We start from the raw sequence: 17,758 nt of genomic DNA, 5'->3' as shown, positions 1-17,758 counted from the left end.
TAAGGAGAATGTACAGGAAGGTTTTTGACTTAGGTAAAATAAAAGAGGAAAGAGATGTGAGAACTGAGGCTAGAACCCAAGACCCTTGATTCTTAGTGAGTTTTCCAATGTTTTCCTTTTTAGTTGAGAGACCCCCACCACACTATTTGACAACATTGAACCCTTACCCTGGTTTGTAGCAGGGCAATGAGTGGGTGTTTGCCTGGCCTTGGACCAAAGGATTCCAAGAAAAGCACCGACCAGGGAAGCCACAATTGGAGACTGATAAAGGGAAACCGCCATCATCAGAAATCTCATAAAATCTCATTTACAACTCCCCCAGCTAGATGAAAGGAGCAGTTGACAGCTTTGGAAGGTCAAAGCAAACACATTTCCTCTAGGTCTGTCCTCAGACAGCCTGACCCTGAGCAGTTCTAGCCTGTCTTTTTCTGTCTTGTGACCTTGTCCCTCTTAGACCAGCCATGGGTCTCAAAAGCTGGAGGTTGCAAACTCTGGTCCTTGGGGAAGTAGGTTGATGGTAATGGGCACCTATTAGCTTCAGAAGGACAGCAGGGGCATCACCATATCTCAGGCGAAGACCTCTTTCTGACCAATAGGAGTGTCGTACAGAAAAATTACTAATCGTACCTTCAAATCAACTCTCTCTCTCTCTCTCTCTCTCTCTCTCTCTCTCTCTCTCTCTCTCTCTCTCTCTCTCTCTCTCTCTCTCTCTTTCTCTCTCTCTCTCTCTCTATGTCTGTCTGTCTGTCTGTCTGTCTGTCTGTCTGTCTCTCTCTCTCTCTCTCACACACACACACACACACACACACACACGCCAATAGTTTAAAGATAAGGACAAACAATAAGAGATCACACTTAGCCTTTCACAATTTACAAAAGAGGCGCTCTCCCAATAATTCCATGAAGTTGGTAGTGCACCTTCATTTTACAGCTGAAGAAACAAAGACTTAGAGATGCAGCATGACTTGTAAAGTCAAACAAAGGCTAAATGGGAGAATTGGGATGTTTGGAGTTGGTTCTAAGTAAAGACAGAACAGAATATTACTTGATCTAGGTCTTCTGACTTCATGGGCAGTACAGAGCATATCTGTTTGCCAGGAGTTTTCCAAAGGACCCATGAATGTTTGCCCAAGTGATCCACTGGAACCTGCCATCAAACATAAGTGATTCATTGACATCATGTATTCTCAGAGTGGCTTAGTAATTTTTTCTTTGGGTTCTTCCAGATCAGTCCTTCTCCAGCTGCCCCTTCTGTGGAAAGGTCACTATTTCCAATGGACTTGAGACCCAGAAGTCCTTTGATCAGCTCAAGATATGTTTTTAAATCTAGCTTGATTCTTAGACATTTAAAAAATTCAATTTTCTTTTATTTTAAATTCCAAATTCTACTTTAGGAAAACATTAATAATCCTGTCTCCAACATGGGAGGGTTCTTCTTTTTCTTTCATTTCCAAAGTCCATCAATGACATCACAAGATGATGTCTTGACTTGTGAGTTGGATTTAAGTGAGGCCCAGTTGCACAAAACTGTCAGCCTTCCTCTCTTTTCCAGTCATTGAAGTCCAGTGGCAAGACAAGTCAGGATGATAGGTGAACACCCAGGATGCAGTGGATGACCTTGACATCTTTGATATTTGATCAAGCTGTGAGCCCTCCATAGTGACTGCTTCAAGCTGCTTTCATAGCCATTGGAACAAATTATTCTCATCCCTCCATTCCGCCAGGGAAGTCTTCATATGCTCGGGGTAGACAGCCCCTTAAGTCACCCATGAGTTTGAGGTCTGTCAATCTCCCTTGACTTGGTTTTACTGGTGTATGGCTGCTGTGCATGCTATGGCTTCTTGGAGCCACAGGTAAGAGTTGGATGAAAGGTGGGCACCAAGGGTGAATGAGCAGCCCTGAAAAGGGCTTAGTAAGCCCTCATACCAGAGGCTCTAGTCCTCTTTGAACAATGAAGGTAGGGAGCAAAGTGAGATGTCCTCACTGAAATTGGTTTATCTAATTGCCATAAGACTAAACCACCAGGTCTTAGGACTCTGGCTCCTCTTATCTGGTAGCAAAGCTATGTGTAAGTTTTCTCCAAACAGCATATGACCCATTACTCGGTGAGAATATCTCCAATGAGGAGAGGGAGAGAGGACCCAGACTCTTCTCTCTTGTCATCCTTTATCATTAGTCAGATTCTGGAGACAGGTTCCCTTTGCAGTGGGGCAGAAGGCGGGTAGAAGGAGAGACTTAAAGGAGGCTGTCAGTCCTGTATATTCTGGGAGTTATATGACCCTTGCTTGGTAGGGAGGGAAAGAAGGATTGAGGGAAAGAGAATCAGACAGCCGCCTTAGCAGGAGCAGGTGGAAAAGGGACCTCTGTTTGATACTCTTGTCATCATGTGGTACCTGGTGTGTATTTTCCTCAGGAACTGATTGCATTAGAGCACGTGTTGATAAACATTTGGAGTTGGCTCCAAGCAAGGACTGAACTGAATATTAAGCCTTCAGATATAAAGGAGAGGACTGAGATGTAAAGAAGTGGGAAAGAGGTGTGGAAAGGAGGCCCTTGAGTTTGCCACCCTATCTGCCTACTGTCGATGTCCCATTTTCTATCTCTCCCCCAAACCCCAGCCAGTTCTACTGCCTCAGATACCTAGAAAGGGAATCAGACTTCACTTGGAAGGAAAAGGAACCACAACCCAGATTGTGTTTCACATGCTGGCCAGCTGGTGTCTGTCTCCAATGTGGATGGAATGAGAGGAAATGGGCTCATAACCAAACAAGAAGGATTTAGGTCAGCAATGATGAACTTCTCAACAGGGTAAAGCAGATGATCAAAGAAATTGTGGAACCTTCTACAATGAAAAAAGAATCATTTTGTTGATGTGCTTTGTCATTACCTCACAGCCATTTCTAATCCCTATCCTTAGATGAACCCTCTCCTGTGTTAAAGAAAAATATTTAAGCACAATCATTGGATAGAGAGATCCTATCTGACTATACACACACACACACACACACACACACACACATACATACATACATACATATATATAAATTTTGTTCCAGCAGGAACCTCTCCCCTTCCTTGATCCTGTCTTGTCAAGAAGGGGAAATATTTTACTATTTCTTCACTAGATCTTTCATTGGTTTCTCAGAATTCTATTTCCTTTTGCTGATTTTTTTCATTTCTATTCTTGTGACCATTATGTATGTTGTTCACATGATTCCACTTATTTCCCTCTACATTAATTCATGTAAATCTTGCCATGTCTCACTGAATTCCTCACATTTGTCATTTCTTACTCCACTATAATATTCCATTACAATCACAGATTATGATTTTAAAGTCATTCTGCAATCAATGACTATGTCCAGTTCTTCATTTCTCAAAGAATCCTGCAATTAATATTTTGGTATATATTAGAACTATGTTTCTGTCTTTGAGTTAGTTTCTTGGGGCACATGCTCAATAGTGGGACTGCAGGGTCAAAAGGTTCAAACCATTTGTTCAGTTTTCTTATATTAATTCCAAATAGAAATTCAGAACAATTGGATCCCTTTATAGATTCACCAACAATGTATTAGGGTACCAGTCTTTCTACATATTTCTTTTCTTTTTTTTTTTAAACCTTTACCTTCCATCTTAGAATCAATACCAAGTATTAGTTCCAAAGCAGAAGAGCAGGAAAGGCTAGGCAATCGGGGTTAAATGACTCGTGTAGGGTCGCATAGCTATGAGGTACTGGAGATCAAATTTGAACCCAGGACCTCCCATTTCTAGGCCTGGCTCCCAATCCACCAACATATTTCTTTATAAAGACCTGTATATGATAGCGAAATGGAAAGGACATTAGGGATCATCTAGTCTAATTCCCTCATTTCCAGATGAGATAACTGAGTGTTAGAGAAGGAAAGCTCATTGGCATCCATTCACAGTCATTATTTTACCTGTAGGCACAACTGAGGGACTAGATGACCAAAGTCCAAGTGGGCATTAGAAAAATCCCTAGGGTGGAGTAATGGATACTCTTTGAGCACAAGGCATTCTACTTCTCCCCTTCCTACCCCAACCATTGCCTGGAATGGAAGTGGTTAGGGTCACAATTATTCTTTACCACTGCCAGAGAGAAGTCTCTCACAATGACCCTCACCTTCAGGAATCTCTTCTCTGAGTTGGAAATATTGGGCTGAGACCAACTGGAATATGGACAGAAATCCCTCTATACCAACCCCCAACAATTTTGTTGTTCAGTTGAGTCGCACTCTCTGTGGCCCATTTGAGGTTGTCTTGGCAAGACACTGCAGTGGTCTGCCATTTCCTTTCCTAGCTCATTTTACAGATGAGGAAACTGAGGCAAAAAAGCTAAGTGACTTGCCCAGGATCACACAAGTGTAAGAATGATTTGAAGTCAGGAAAATGAGTCTTCCTAAGTTCAGGCCTGGCACTATTCACTTTGCCACCCAACTGCCCTCACCATAGGGGTTAAAGTTGACTAAACCCACAACACACTGAGAATGTGGGATGCCAGTCTCATAACTTCCTGGCGCCACCTAGTGGGTATAGGTATGGCATTCTGGGTCGGGGGATGGAGGGCTTTTTCTTTTCCCTTGGGTAGGCCCTCGAGGTCCAAGCAGTTTCCTGTTGCCTCCCACTCCCACCCCTAGCCCCTAGGCAGGGTAGGGTCTGGCCGAGCAAGTAATGGTTCTCAGTCCGGCTCAGGGCCCTGGAGAGTATCTCTCTCTGCGGCTGCGGGGAGCCCCGACGGTTACGGGAATTAGGTCGGGAACGTTCGATAAAGCCTAGACGGGCACAGCGGGCGAGCTAGCGTGCCCACAGCTTCCGCTCCCTCCGCAGCTCCCGCAGCCTCTTGCCATTTCCTGAACAATGCCGGCTGAGTTCCCGCTCCCCCGCCTCTGCTGGCCACAGACGAGTAATTACTTAGGAAAAGTTGACCGATGGCTTGATGTGAAGAGCTCTTGTGGTTCGCAAGGCGTGGAGCCGGGGACGTCGCGCCCACGTCCCATGGTGCTCGGGTATCACACTCAGCCTTCGTCGCCTGGCTGTCCCAAGGAGGAGGCGGGGGTGGGGGGATCATGTGTGTGTGTGTGTGTGTCTCTGTGTGCGCGCGCGCCTATGCGTGTGTGTGTGTGTGTGTGTGTGTGTGTGTGTGTGTGTGTGTGTGTGTGTGTGTGTGTGTATTGGGATGGGGATATTGGAGGAAGAAAGGGAAGATGGCGAAGCTGGTGCTGGGTCTGGGGATGTCCGGAGGTGCAGAAAACATGCCTTCCTCAGCTCAGAAGATCGCACGCTCAGGCAGTACCTGGGTCGCTTTTGCCTGATAGGAACAACCTTGCTCACTCCCATCCCCCCTTCCTTCCAGCTCTAGGGGAAAAAGGCTGCTCTCGATTTTCTGCGGGCCTATGATCTGCTTTGTGCATGATCTGTGGCAAATGTTTCATCTCTGGCTGGCTCCCTACTGCCACTCAGCACGCCTCCGGAGCTCCTCCCTTTATCAAAGAGGGGTTCCCGCTGAGAGATTGCGGCTCCCTTTTCATTTCAGCCTGAGCCAACACCATTAGGTAGGTAAATCTGTTTCAAAGAAAGATCATTGGAGATCCCAGGACTTGGTACAGATGTTTGTATTATCTGTTGTTTGAGATTATCTCTTGGGATCCAATACTGTAGGGACCCTCCATCATTTAGGTCGACTTAGTCACTTTATAGTTGAAGAAAATGAGTCCCAGAGAAGGAAATGACTTGCTGAAGGTCACAGAGGTCAGGAGACAGGAGGATTAAAATTGAGGCTCACTGGCCCCAAAGCAACCCGCCTCCTTGGGTACTGCTTTTATTCTCTATTTGCCAGGTTGAGGGAGTTGATTTCGCATGCCCTGGAGGTGATGGGCCCTGAATGGGCAAGGGCAGAAAGGGCTTAGGCTCTACAGATATTGTTCTGGGAGGCTAGAATGCCTACAGTCCCCACCCCCACTAAAGCTTGCAAGGTGTTTACATTCATTATATCTGAGCCTCACAGAAATCCTGTGAGCTAGGCATTGAGATGATACAGACACACCTATCTATCTATCTATCTATCTATCTATCTATCTATCTATCTATCTATCTATCCATCTATCTGTCAATCCATCTATCATCTATTAATCTATCTATCCATCCATCTATCCATCTATCTATTAATCTATCCATCCATCTATCTATCTATCCATCTATCTGTTAATCCATCCATCTATCTATCCATCCATCCATCCATCCATCCATCTATCTATCTATCTATCTATCTATCTATCTATCTATCCATCTATCTGTCAATCCATCTATCATCTATTAATCTATCTATCCATCCATCTATCTATCTATTAATATATCTATCTATCCATCCATCTATCTATCTATCTATCTATCTATCTATCTATCTATCTATCTATCTATCTATTAATCCATCTATCTATCCATCTATCTATCTACTAATCCATCTATCTATTAATCTCTCTCTCTATCCATCTATCTCTCTCTCTCCATCTATCTCTCTCTATCCATCTATCTATCCATCTATCTATCTATCTATCTATCTATCTATCTATCTATCTATCTATCTGTTAACCCACCTATCTATCTATTTATCCATCTATCTATCCATCCATCCATCCATCCACCTATCTATCTATCTATCAATCTATCTCTCTATCTACTAATCCATCTATCTATAATCTATCTATCTATCTCTCTATCTATCTCTGCCTGTCTGTCTGCCTGCCTGTTCATTTGTCTCTACCTACCTACATAGCTATCTATTTATCCATCCATCTAAAGTGCAAGCTTTAAATTATTATATAAATGTTAGTTATTATTACGCCATTTTAAAGATGAAAAAATTGATGCTCAGAGAGGTTAGGTATGAGCTGTGACTGGAAAAGGAAATAGTCACAAAATCAATTTCAGAGATGAGATTTAAACTCAGACTTTCCTGACTCCAAATTCAGTAGTTTCCAGGAGTTTAGTGGATAGAGCACTGAGTCTGGAGTCAGGAAGACTTGAGTTCAAATTAAGCTCCAGACACATAATTAGCTGTGCAACCCTGGGCTGTCTGCCTCAGTTTCCTTATCTGTAAAATGAGGATAATAGCACCTTCCTCCTAGGGTTGTTGTAAAGATTAAATGAGACAATATTTATAAAGTACCTTACAAACCTAAAAATGCTCTCTTATGTCAATGCTAGCTATTTGCCATAGAAAATAAAATACATTAGACTACAATATATTTATTATAATATAATCAAAAGTTATCAAAACATCTTTTGGTTAAAAAAAAAAAACTTTTGGTAAAGTTTCTGTCCTCAGGTTAAGAACTGCTGCTATAGCCTCTTTTTGCCTCCAAACTCCAGAAATGGTATGGATTTGGGGTAAGAACCATGAGTTTGACCAAGTTAAGTGGGGTGACTAGACTCTTGCCACTAGTTGGCAACGATTATAGACCATTGGACTTCTCCTAGAATCTGTTGTTGATGAGGTTCCCTTATTCTTTTATTTACTTTTATTCATTATTCACAAAATGAACATTCTTCCTCTGCTTCCTTTCTATTTCTCTTTACTCTTAACAGCCAAAGCTGGATCAAGGGATGTTGGGAGTTAACAAGTTATACAAGAAAAGGTAAAGGAAGAAATATGTTTGCTGAAAAGTCATCAAATCAACACTACCATTGCTTTTGGCAAGGGCATAACAATCTCAGTCCCTATAGCTCCATCCACCATCCCTGTGACTTCCTACACCAAAACACTATTTCTTGGCTACCACTCCACTATATGTGTTATATCTCCCATTAGAATGTGAAATCCTTGAGGTCAGGGACCTTCTTTATTTTGTACTTGTATCCCCAGTTCTTAGCACAATGTCTCACACATGGTAAGTGATTTTTCATTCATTCATGTTTCCCTAGGTGTATTCCCTCAAATCTTCTTGCCAACCAATAGATATATGATATGTACAGTTATTTTGTCTTGTGACATGTTATATCTTGGAATCAATTTGGCTTTCCTTTTTTCCATATTGGGGTGTGTGTGTGTGTGTGTGTGTGTGTGTGTGTGTGTATGTGCGTGCGTGCGCGTGCGTGCGTGTGCAATGTATTTATTCGGTTGGTTTTGTTTGAACTAGGGAGGTGGAAGTGGACAAATTTCAAGGGCCTTACTCTTTTACCTGATTGAAAGAACTAGTCCTAAAATGCCCCTTTCTATTCACCCTTAAATGGCCCTTTTCCTTCTTTTCTCTTTTCCAACCTTCAGTGTCATTGTACCTGTCTTTCCCTTCAGTGTCTGTCTCTCCCTCACTCTCCTCCAGATCACCTGGGCTGTCTTTCCGTTGTCTCATGCTTCCAATGTGACCGAGTCACATTCTTTTTCAGTTGTATCTGCCCTTCATAAAATCTTTTATTCCATTTTAAGTGTTTCTGCTGATCCCTATTCCTTTTCTCTGTGACCATTTTCTCTTTGCATTTTTCTCTTTAGTCTTGTCTTTCTCTTCTTGTGCATTTTCTGCATTTGTTCATGGGTAAATGCTAAACTCATACTGCAGAGAGAGTAAGAGACTCAAAAGGGGGTCTTCTAGTATGTCAGGTGGCTCTTCCATACATAGAAGTTTTATAGGAAAAGAGTCAAGAGTTTCATTGGACAATCTCTATTACCATCCAGTGCAGGTTGAATCTACCTGAATGGAATTACAGATCCTTTGTTTTTGTTGTTTAGTCCTTTTTCAATGGTGTCTGACACTTTGTGACACCATTTGGGGTTTTGGCAAAAATACTGGAGTAGGGGCTGCTAGGTGGCTCAGTGGATAGAGTGCCAGGCCTAGAGGTCAGATATTTTCTAGCTGTGTGACCCTGGGCAAGTCACTTAACCCCAATTGCCTATTTTTTACTGCTCTTTTGCCTTGGAACAAATACTTGGTATCGATTCTAAATACAGAGTTTAAAAAAAGATACTGGGGAGAGCAATCTGGAATTATAATCAAATTGTTATAAAACTGTATGCCTTTTGACCCAGTAATACCAATATTAGGTTATTTCCTAAGGTGATCAAGGAAAAAGGAAAAGAAACTATATAATCTAAAATATCTACAGCAGCTCTTTTTGTGGTGGAAAAGAACCAGAAATTGAAGGGATGCCCATCAACTGAGGAATGGCTAGTTAAATTGTGATATATACTTGTAATGGAATACGATTGTGACATAAGAAATCACAAACAAGATGATCACAAAAAATCCTTGAAAGACTTATATGAAGTGATGCAAAGTGAAGTGAGCAGAACCAGGAGAATGTGACAACAATAATAAAGGATGATCAACTGCAAATGCCTTAATTATTATCAACAAGGCAAGGATTCAGGATGACTCCAAGGGATTCATGAGGAAAAAAGCTATCTAACAACATAGAGGGAATAGTTAAGAGTCTGAATGCAGATTGAAACATACCATTCTTTATTTCTTTCATGAATTTTTCTCTAATATAAGTGATGTGTGTCTTGTTTCACAACATGATGAATAGAGAAATATGTATTATATGATGATATATGTAATGACTATATAATATTACCTGCCTTCTTTGGGTGGCAGGAAGGATGGGAAGGAGGGGAAAATAAAAAAAATGAGAAGTAGATTTTTGGATAATGCTAATATGAGAATTTGTTTCTCTTGGATAAATATATTTATTATAATTTATTACATGATTATAATAAATCATATGTATTATATTATTATTATGTTACATCTTTTATTATGTTATTTTAAAAATGAGAACTCAAAAAAAGATACTGGAATGTTTTGCCATTTCCTTCAGCTTATTTGACAGAGTTAACTGACTTGCCCAGGGTCACACAGTCAGTACGTATTTGAGGTCAAATTTGAACTCAGATCTTCCTGACTCCAAACCCAACAACTGTACCACCTAGCTGCCCTATAATTACAAATCCACTGAAGTTTTAAATAATAATAATAATAACAATTCACATTTATACAAGTGCTTTATGACTAGCAACCATTTCCCTCACAGCAACCCTATGAAATGGTGCAAGTAATTTTTATCTCCATTTTAGAAATGGATAAATCAAGGCTCCAAGAGTTGAAGTGACCTCCTGGGTGCCAAATCTTGCTGGTCCTATCTCCACCACATTATTCACATCCATCCCATTTCTTCTGAGCACAAGGCTGCCACTCTAGTTCAGGCCATCATTGCATCTCTCTTGGACTGGTCCTAATTGGTCTTTCTACTTTAATTCTCTTTTCTCAAATTCTATCCTTCACACACATTGCCAAAGAGATTTTCCTAAGCATAAGTCTGACCATGTTGCTCCCCTGTTCCATAAACTTCATTGGTTCCTTATTGTGCCAGGATGGATCAATCTGTTAATAAACATTTATTAAGCTCCTCCTATGTGCTATGCTAATATTACAATGCTTATAACCTCCTCTTGTTGATCTTTAAGTCCAACCAAGCACAACTACTGAGGCAGATTGGTGGTACAGTGGATAGAGAGCTATCTCTGGAGTTAGGAAGACCTTAGTTCAAATTCAGTTACATACCAGCTGTAAGACCCTAAGTAAGTCACTGAAACTGTCAGCCTGTTTTCTCATCTGTAAAATGGGGATAATCATAGCATCTCTCTCCCTAGATTGTTGTGAGTTGATTAAGAACAGCCTCATACTGAAAGTGTCATGTGAGCCTTTAAGCTGTCAAAGAAACGGGATTCTGGGAGGCAGAAATGAGGGGAGATTGCATTTCAGGCAGGGAGAACAACCCTGGCAAAGATATGGGAACCGAAATGAAGAGCCATGTGTGAGGAACAGCGAGAAGGTCAGCTTAGCTGGACTGGCCAGATGGAGCCAGGATATTAAAGGCTTTGAATAATAATAGCCTCCACCTATTTTGTATATATACAGTGTCCCCAAGACAAAGACTTTTGGAACACTCAATATTTTAGGGACTCTTTCACTTTACTTTTTTGTGAATTTCCAGATTCAGGTAGAGTGCCTGACACATAGTAGGCACTCAGTAAAAGCTTGCTGATTGATTGATGTCTCAGGATCATGCAGCTAGTAAGTTCCAGAGCCAAGTTTTGAATGGAGTATACCAGTGTACTTTCTACTTGCTGGCCTGCTCTTTTATCATTATTCATGCTCTGAACTAGCCTGGGGCCAGATAACGAGTCATCAGGAATGATTATGTTTATATATGATTGGAATGGGGCTATCACTTCTCTTCTTTTTTTAAGTCAACATGCATTTATTAAGTTCTTACCATACTGGGTTCAAATTTGGCCTTAGATACCTCCTAGCTATGAGATCTTGGCCAAGTCACTTAACCCCCATTGTCTATCCCTTACCTCTCTTCTGTCTTGTATTGATTTTAAGATAAAAGATAGGGGTTTAAAAAAAAAAAAGGATTGAGGGGGCAGCTGGGTAGCTCAGTGTTTTGAGAGCCAGACCTAGAGACGGGAGGTCCTAGGTTCAAATCTGGCCTCAGACACTTCCCAGCTGTGTGACCCTGGGCAAGTCACTTGACCCCCATTGCCTAGCCCTTACCATTCTTCTGCCTTGGAGCCAATACACAGTATTGACTCCAAGACAGAAGGTAAGGGTTCAAAAAAAAATTATTGCATCCAGGGCAGCTAGGTAGTTCAGTGGATGGAGAGCCAGACCTGGAGATAGAAGGACCTGAGTTTAAATACGGCCTCAGACACTTCCTAGCTGTGTGACCTTGGGCATGTCATTTAAACTCCATTGCTTATCCCTTATTGCTCTCCTGCCTTGGAACCAATACAAAGTATTGATTCTAAGAGGAAGGGTAAAGGTTTAAAAAAAAAAGTTCTTACCATATACCAAACACCGACAATAAAAAGAAAAGCACAGAAACCTCCATGGTCAGTGAAAGAAAGTTTCTTGGTAGAGTCAGTTGATTTTAAGACATTACCTGCTGCCTCTTTTATCTGTTCCAAAGAATAAACCCAAGATGGAGGCTGTTAAAAGTGTGGAAATCCACATTGCTGCTTGCTTTCTTGGTGATTTTCAAGTGAGGAGGAAGAAGAACTACTGAAGTTTTTAGTTGGAGGGCAGAATTTTCAGTAGTGGCAGTCTCTGTTTCAACTGTCTTCTCTTCACCCGGGTTGTCATGTGTCTGGGAAAGCATGGTGCCCTCTCTCTTTCTCTCTCTGCTCTCTTTCTCAATAATGGGTAAATGAATGATTATCAGAGATGAAACAGACTTGGGAGCTTCAGAAGCTTGGGAGAGCCATTAGAGGTCCAGCAGCCCCTGGAGGAAGCCACTGAAAAGCCAGCTTCACAGAAAAGCTGCTTTGACCCAACCCAGAAGCGAATCAACCTTGTAGCCAATATTTCATGTTTGGGAAGCAAGGGAGTGACTCGTCTATCCCTGTACTGTGACACACCCAGAGTGAACTTGGTGGGGGAGAGGGATATATTTGGAGGTCACCCCTTTAGGTTTGAGCCCACTCTCCTTAGGGACCAAGTAGGTGTGTAGAAGGGAGAGTGTGACCCCAGTCAGATTCGGGGAGAAAGGGAAGACTTATTTTTACTTTTGATTTTGCTCTGAAAATTTTTCAAAATATTCTTTGTAAAGGCTAAAAAAAGTCTACAGTATTTAAGTAACTAGTTTGAATTTCTGTGGGAGCCAGTTCTTTTTAAGGCAACTGGATTGAGAAAAATGGCAATCTAAAGAGGCTAGGGATTGAGGATCTCTGATTCATGTCACGAAGTCTGAAAGAGAAGACTTTGTGGGGAACATGAGAAAATTGTGGCCATCACTTCTTGCTTCAAAATGTCAGGATGGGAACAGCTGGGTGGCTCAGTGGATAGAAAGCTGGCTCTGGAGATGGGAAATACTGGGTTCAGATCTCACCTTAGACACATTCTAGCTGTGTGACTCTGGGCACTTACTGTTCTTCTATTTTGGAATATTGATTCTAAGACAGAAAAGGGTTTTTTAAAAAAGTCAGGGTGAAGATACTTTTGGGAAGGAAGAGAGGTTATGCTAATAGGAGGGAATCTAGAGCCTTCCAAAGACAGGCAGATCTGGACTTCTGCATATGCAAGTCTTGGATTAGCCCAGCAGATAAGTACTGGGACAGTGCTGGTACCTGGAGGCTTCCTCCATTTACTCAATGTGAATGCTCCCTGATGATGAAGCTCCTGCCTCCTCTGTACATTCTTAACCTCCTGGTTTTCTTACCCATGGTCTTGAGCCAGTACATTGTAATTGGAAGTCTTCTAGAATAGTTAGTCAGTCCGTAATCATTTATAAAGTCCTTACTAAGGTCCAGGCACTGTGGGGGATACAGAAAGAGGCAAAAGACATTCCCTGCCCTCAAGGAACTTATAATCTAATTAAGAGAGGGAAATAAGAGCAAGAAGATACAAATTCAAATATTGGCTTTGATATATCCTACTTATGAGATCAATTCACTTGACCTTTCTGATCTTAGTTCCCTCATTTGTAAAATGTAAATAATAGTGTGTATTATTTATCTCATGGACCTAGGGCTTTGTAAACTTCAAAGGGCCATATAAATGTTAGTTATAATTATTAGAAATCTTTGTTAGAATTCACTCCTTTTTTAAAAAATAATACTTTAGGAGTACTAATGCTTTACTTGATACAGGCCCATCTTTTCTATTCATATTTATGCTCAATAAGATCTTTTACTTCCACTGTGCAACATGTTCTTTTTTATTTTTATTTTTTTGATTTGCAAAATTTTATTTAATTAATTTAGAATATTTTTCCATGGTTACATGATTCATACTCTTTCCCTCCCCTCTTACCCCTCCCCTATAGCAATGCACAGTTCCACTGGGTTTTACATGTGTCATTGATCCAGACCTATTTCCATATCATTAATATTTGAATAAAGTGATCATTTAGAGTCTGTGTCCCCAATCATATCCCCATCAACCCATGTAATCAAGCAGTTGTTTTTCTTCTGTGTTTCTGCTCCCACAGTTCTTTCTCTGGATGTGGATAGTGTTCTTTCTCATAAGTCCCTCAGAATTGTCCTGGATCATTGCATTGCTGCTATAGAGAAGTTCATTACATTCGATTGTGCCACAGTGTATCAGTCTCTGTGTACAATGTTCTCCTGGTTCTGTGCCTCTCACTCTGTATCACTTTCTGGAGGTTGTTCCAGTTCACATGGAATTCCTCCAGTTCATTATTCCTTTGAGAACAATAGTACTCCATCACCAGCAGATACCACAATTTGTTCAGCCATTTCATGCAAGTCATTCTTGGCGACAAGTTATGGTCACCTCTTTGGGTTTCAATTTTTTCTCATTTTTAAAATGAAATGGTTTGGGGCTGCTAGGTAGCACAGTGGATAGAGTGCCAGACCTGGCATCGGGTGGACCTGGGCTCAAATCTGGCTTTATGACCCTGGGCAAATCACTTCACCCTGATTGCTCTTTTAGCATTGACACAAAGAAGTAAAAGGTTAAAAAAAAATGAGATGGCTTATATTGAGTGACCTCTAGGAAGCACTTTTTGGCTTTAGGATTCTAGGACCTTGGATGGCTCTCTAGCTGAGTTTTTCCATTCGCCCTTGGGGTAGGTGAAAAAGCATAATGGAGTTATTTTGGTGAGGCTTTTCCCATTTTATTCCATGTCCTGCACTGGGCTAGGTAAACTTGGATAAATCACCTCTCTGTGGGCCTTTTTCCTTATCTGTAAAATGGATCTACTACTTCTGCTACCTACTCCCTCTCTAGAGTTGCTATAAGGACAATGCTTGGCAGATCTTAAAGCATTATATAAAATTTACAAATTGAGTTCTTCTCATTTGTTTGATTGATGCCACTGAGTAGGGAAAGAAGGCTTTCTTAGGGTGTAATTGTTCCATGGCTGGAGAAACCCATACTTTTTCCTGAAGGAGAAGGAATATCTTGCTAGTGTCCTTAGATACTTCCTTGTAGCCCAGAATTGGGAGGGGGTGGCGGCAGGAAGGAGTTGTCTGACTCTGTATCTAAGGCTCTTGGGGTGACATCTTTGTATGTTTCATTGATTCCTAAGGAGTAAGATATTTGAGAGGTGGAACAGTGAGGCTACCCCAGGGATGGCTGGGAAAATCACTGGAAAGGGGACTGAAGCCCAGGAATTTCCAGAAGAGGTAAAGGATGGAGCTCCCTTTGTGAAAGAGAATGAGAAAGATGGATATGCTTAAGGGGCTCTCTAGGCCCAAAGTGAAATGAGGAATTCCCAGGAGGCTAGGCTGAGGAATAGATTCATCTTACGATGATGGCAGTAGGTATGTTCAAAGAAGAGGCTATATTTTTTGCCTTCGATCTCTCACACTCTTTCCTGCCAGGAAGTTCTCCTGACTGTCTAATTTAAATTTTTCCTGGTGTAATTTCAGCCTATCTTCTCTGTATATAGGAAACCATCTCAGATGGTTTTTCTGTAAAACAATGAGTATTCTACAGTCATATGAAATATTTATCACAAATAATAAAAACATTTAAAATATTATATTACTCTGAAGTCCAGAGATAGGAGAGTGTGTGCCACTGTGTGCCCAGAACTGGGGATGCAAAAGGAGGAAAAAATAGTCTCTGCCCTCAAAGAACTCACTATCAAATGGGAATAGAGGAAATTGATGTGAGGAGACATAGATTAACATATCAGCACGATCATACTGAAAGTTCCTTAGTGGCCCCAATGTGCACAGATGGGAAGATGCTGCAGTTTCAATTTTCATTTTTCAGGTTTTGGAGATCATTCCCCTTTTTGAAGCTATTAATTCTGAAGGAAGCTGTGTATTGTAAAAATTAAAATCAATGCTATAATAATTTAGAATGTTATATTTAAGAGATTTATTAATAATCATTAGAAATAGAGGAATAAAAAGGTAACAAAATAAAACCACGTGCCCATGCCTAATCTACCTGTTCAAAAACCTTGTGTTCCACCACAGTCGCCAACAGGGAGCCAAGAGAGCGAGACCAGGAAACCTACCCAATGTATCCCCCTGTCTATGTCAGCATGTAAAGACAGGAAGTCAGTGTGCTCCTGGGAAATGTAGTTTTAGAGGCACAAGATTTCCAATTACACAGTATGAAGTAAAGAGGTGGGAGTCATAGGAATATGGACTTAGAGGTGGAAGGAACTTTAGAGACCATTTATTTAGTTCAACCATCTTTTAGTGGTTTGATAGATATGGCACTGGATAAGTAAGTTAGTATAAGTAGGATTGCCATTTTTATTATATTAGCTCGTCCCACTCATGAACAATGTGTGTTTTTCCAACTGTTTAGATCTAGTTTTATTAGTGTGAAAAGTGTTTTGTAGTTGTGTTCCTATAATTCCTGAGTTTGTCTCAGCAGATAGATTTCAAAATATTTTATATTGCCTAGAGTGATTTTAAATGGAGTTTCTTTTTTAACTCTTGCTGCTGATTTTTACTGGAAACCATCTCTTTTACAAATCAAGAAACTGAGGTCCCCACAGAGGTTAATAATGATTTTTCCAGGGTCATGGGCAGCTGGGTAGCACAGTGAATGGAGCACCCAGCCTGGAGTCAGGAAGACCTGAGCTGAAATCTGGTCACTGACTATTTTCGTGACCCTGGGCAAGGCAGTTAATCCTGTTTGCCTCAGTTTCCCCATCTGTCAAATGAGCTGGAGAAGGAGATGGCATACCACTTCAGTATCTCTGCCAAGAAAACCCCAAATGGGGTTTTCAGCCCAACTTGACGGAAATGACTGAACAACAATAAAAGCCTGGAGTTCTGTAGTGAATAAATGCCCAAACTTGGATCTGAGTCGAATTCTTCCCAACGTCCTGTTTAGCCCTTTACTCACTCTACCACATTGCTTCTCATAAATCGGAAGTCTGGGGCTTGAAACCTGCTGGTGACACTTATTTACTACCAGTGTGACCTTGGGCAATTTGCTCCTTCTTGCAGGGCCTCAGTTTTAAAATGTAAAATGAGGGAGTCAGCCTAAGTGGTTTGAGAGCTCTCTATTGGCCTCTATGCAAGATGGCTGGTCCTGGCATGGCGGGTCCCCTGAGGTGATGCCAGCTCTCTCCTAGGCCTGCTGCCTCCAGGACAGGTGGGTGGAAGGGTAGGGCTGGAGGGTGGGGAAGGCAGGTCTCCTCACGTTCTCAGTGGGAAAGGGAGAGAGTTAAGGCTATAAATCTGTCATGAATTTTTCCTTTTCTGTGAAGTGGCCTAGAAGGTGAGGTAACTGCTTCTGAGGTCTCTCTCCTCCCACTTGTCTGCTCCCTGTTCCCATTTACGGGGAGCTCATCGAGTGGGGTGCTGGGTTCCCAAACCATGCAATCAGGATAATAATAACTGGCTTTTATAGGGTGCTTTCTCCTCATGACAACCATATGAGGTGAGTCTTTCTGGTTTTATTGATGATTCCCATTTTACAGATGAGGAGACCGAAGTTCAAAGGGTGGTCAGACACCCAGCTCATTAAGTGTCATCAGAGTTGGGACTCGAACCCTGTGGCAGGTCTGGGGCCCTCTCCATTGGATCATGACATGGGGGAGGTGGCTACTTTGGGGGCAGAACATAAAGGTGACTCCTCTAGTTTACATAAAAGCAGAACCAGAGAATCACAGAGGAGGAGTTTCCAAGGACCAGGTGGCATGGGGCCAATTGCTTTTGTATCCTTCCCTTAATTAGCACTTGTTGAGCGAGGCACCATGCTAAGCTCTGAGGAGGGTAGAGAAAGATATAATTCCATGTTGGGCT

General features: G+C 41.6%; 1 long non-coding RNA gene across 2 annotated transcripts; it reads left to right on the top strand.

The window, feature by feature from the left end:
• The first annotated feature begins 4,805 nt into the window (after nucleotides 1–4,805).
• On the top strand, nucleotides 4,806–16,311 carry LOC107652419 (uncharacterized). Of its 2 annotated transcripts, XR_001630092.2 has the most exons (4): nucleotides 4,806–5,024; nucleotides 5,372–5,570; nucleotides 7,603–7,652; nucleotides 15,759–16,311. It is a non-coding gene; the product is annotated as an uncharacterized LOC107652419 (long non-coding RNA). The 2 variants fall into 2 exon arrangements; XR_001630091.2 differs by lacking the exon at nucleotides 15,759–16,311 and having other exon boundaries at nucleotides 7,603–9,656.
• The last annotated feature ends 1,447 nt before the right edge of the window (nucleotides 16,312–17,758 follow it).

Source organism: Monodelphis domestica, chromosome 4 (assembly GCF_027887165.1).
Source record: "Monodelphis domestica isolate mMonDom1 chromosome 4, mMonDom1.pri, whole genome shotgun sequence".
Taxonomy (NCBI): domain Eukaryota; kingdom Metazoa; phylum Chordata; class Mammalia; order Didelphimorphia; family Didelphidae; genus Monodelphis; species Monodelphis domestica.
The sequence above is the reverse complement of the archived record's forward strand: the minus strand, read 5'-3'. Positions and strand labels throughout refer to the sequence as shown.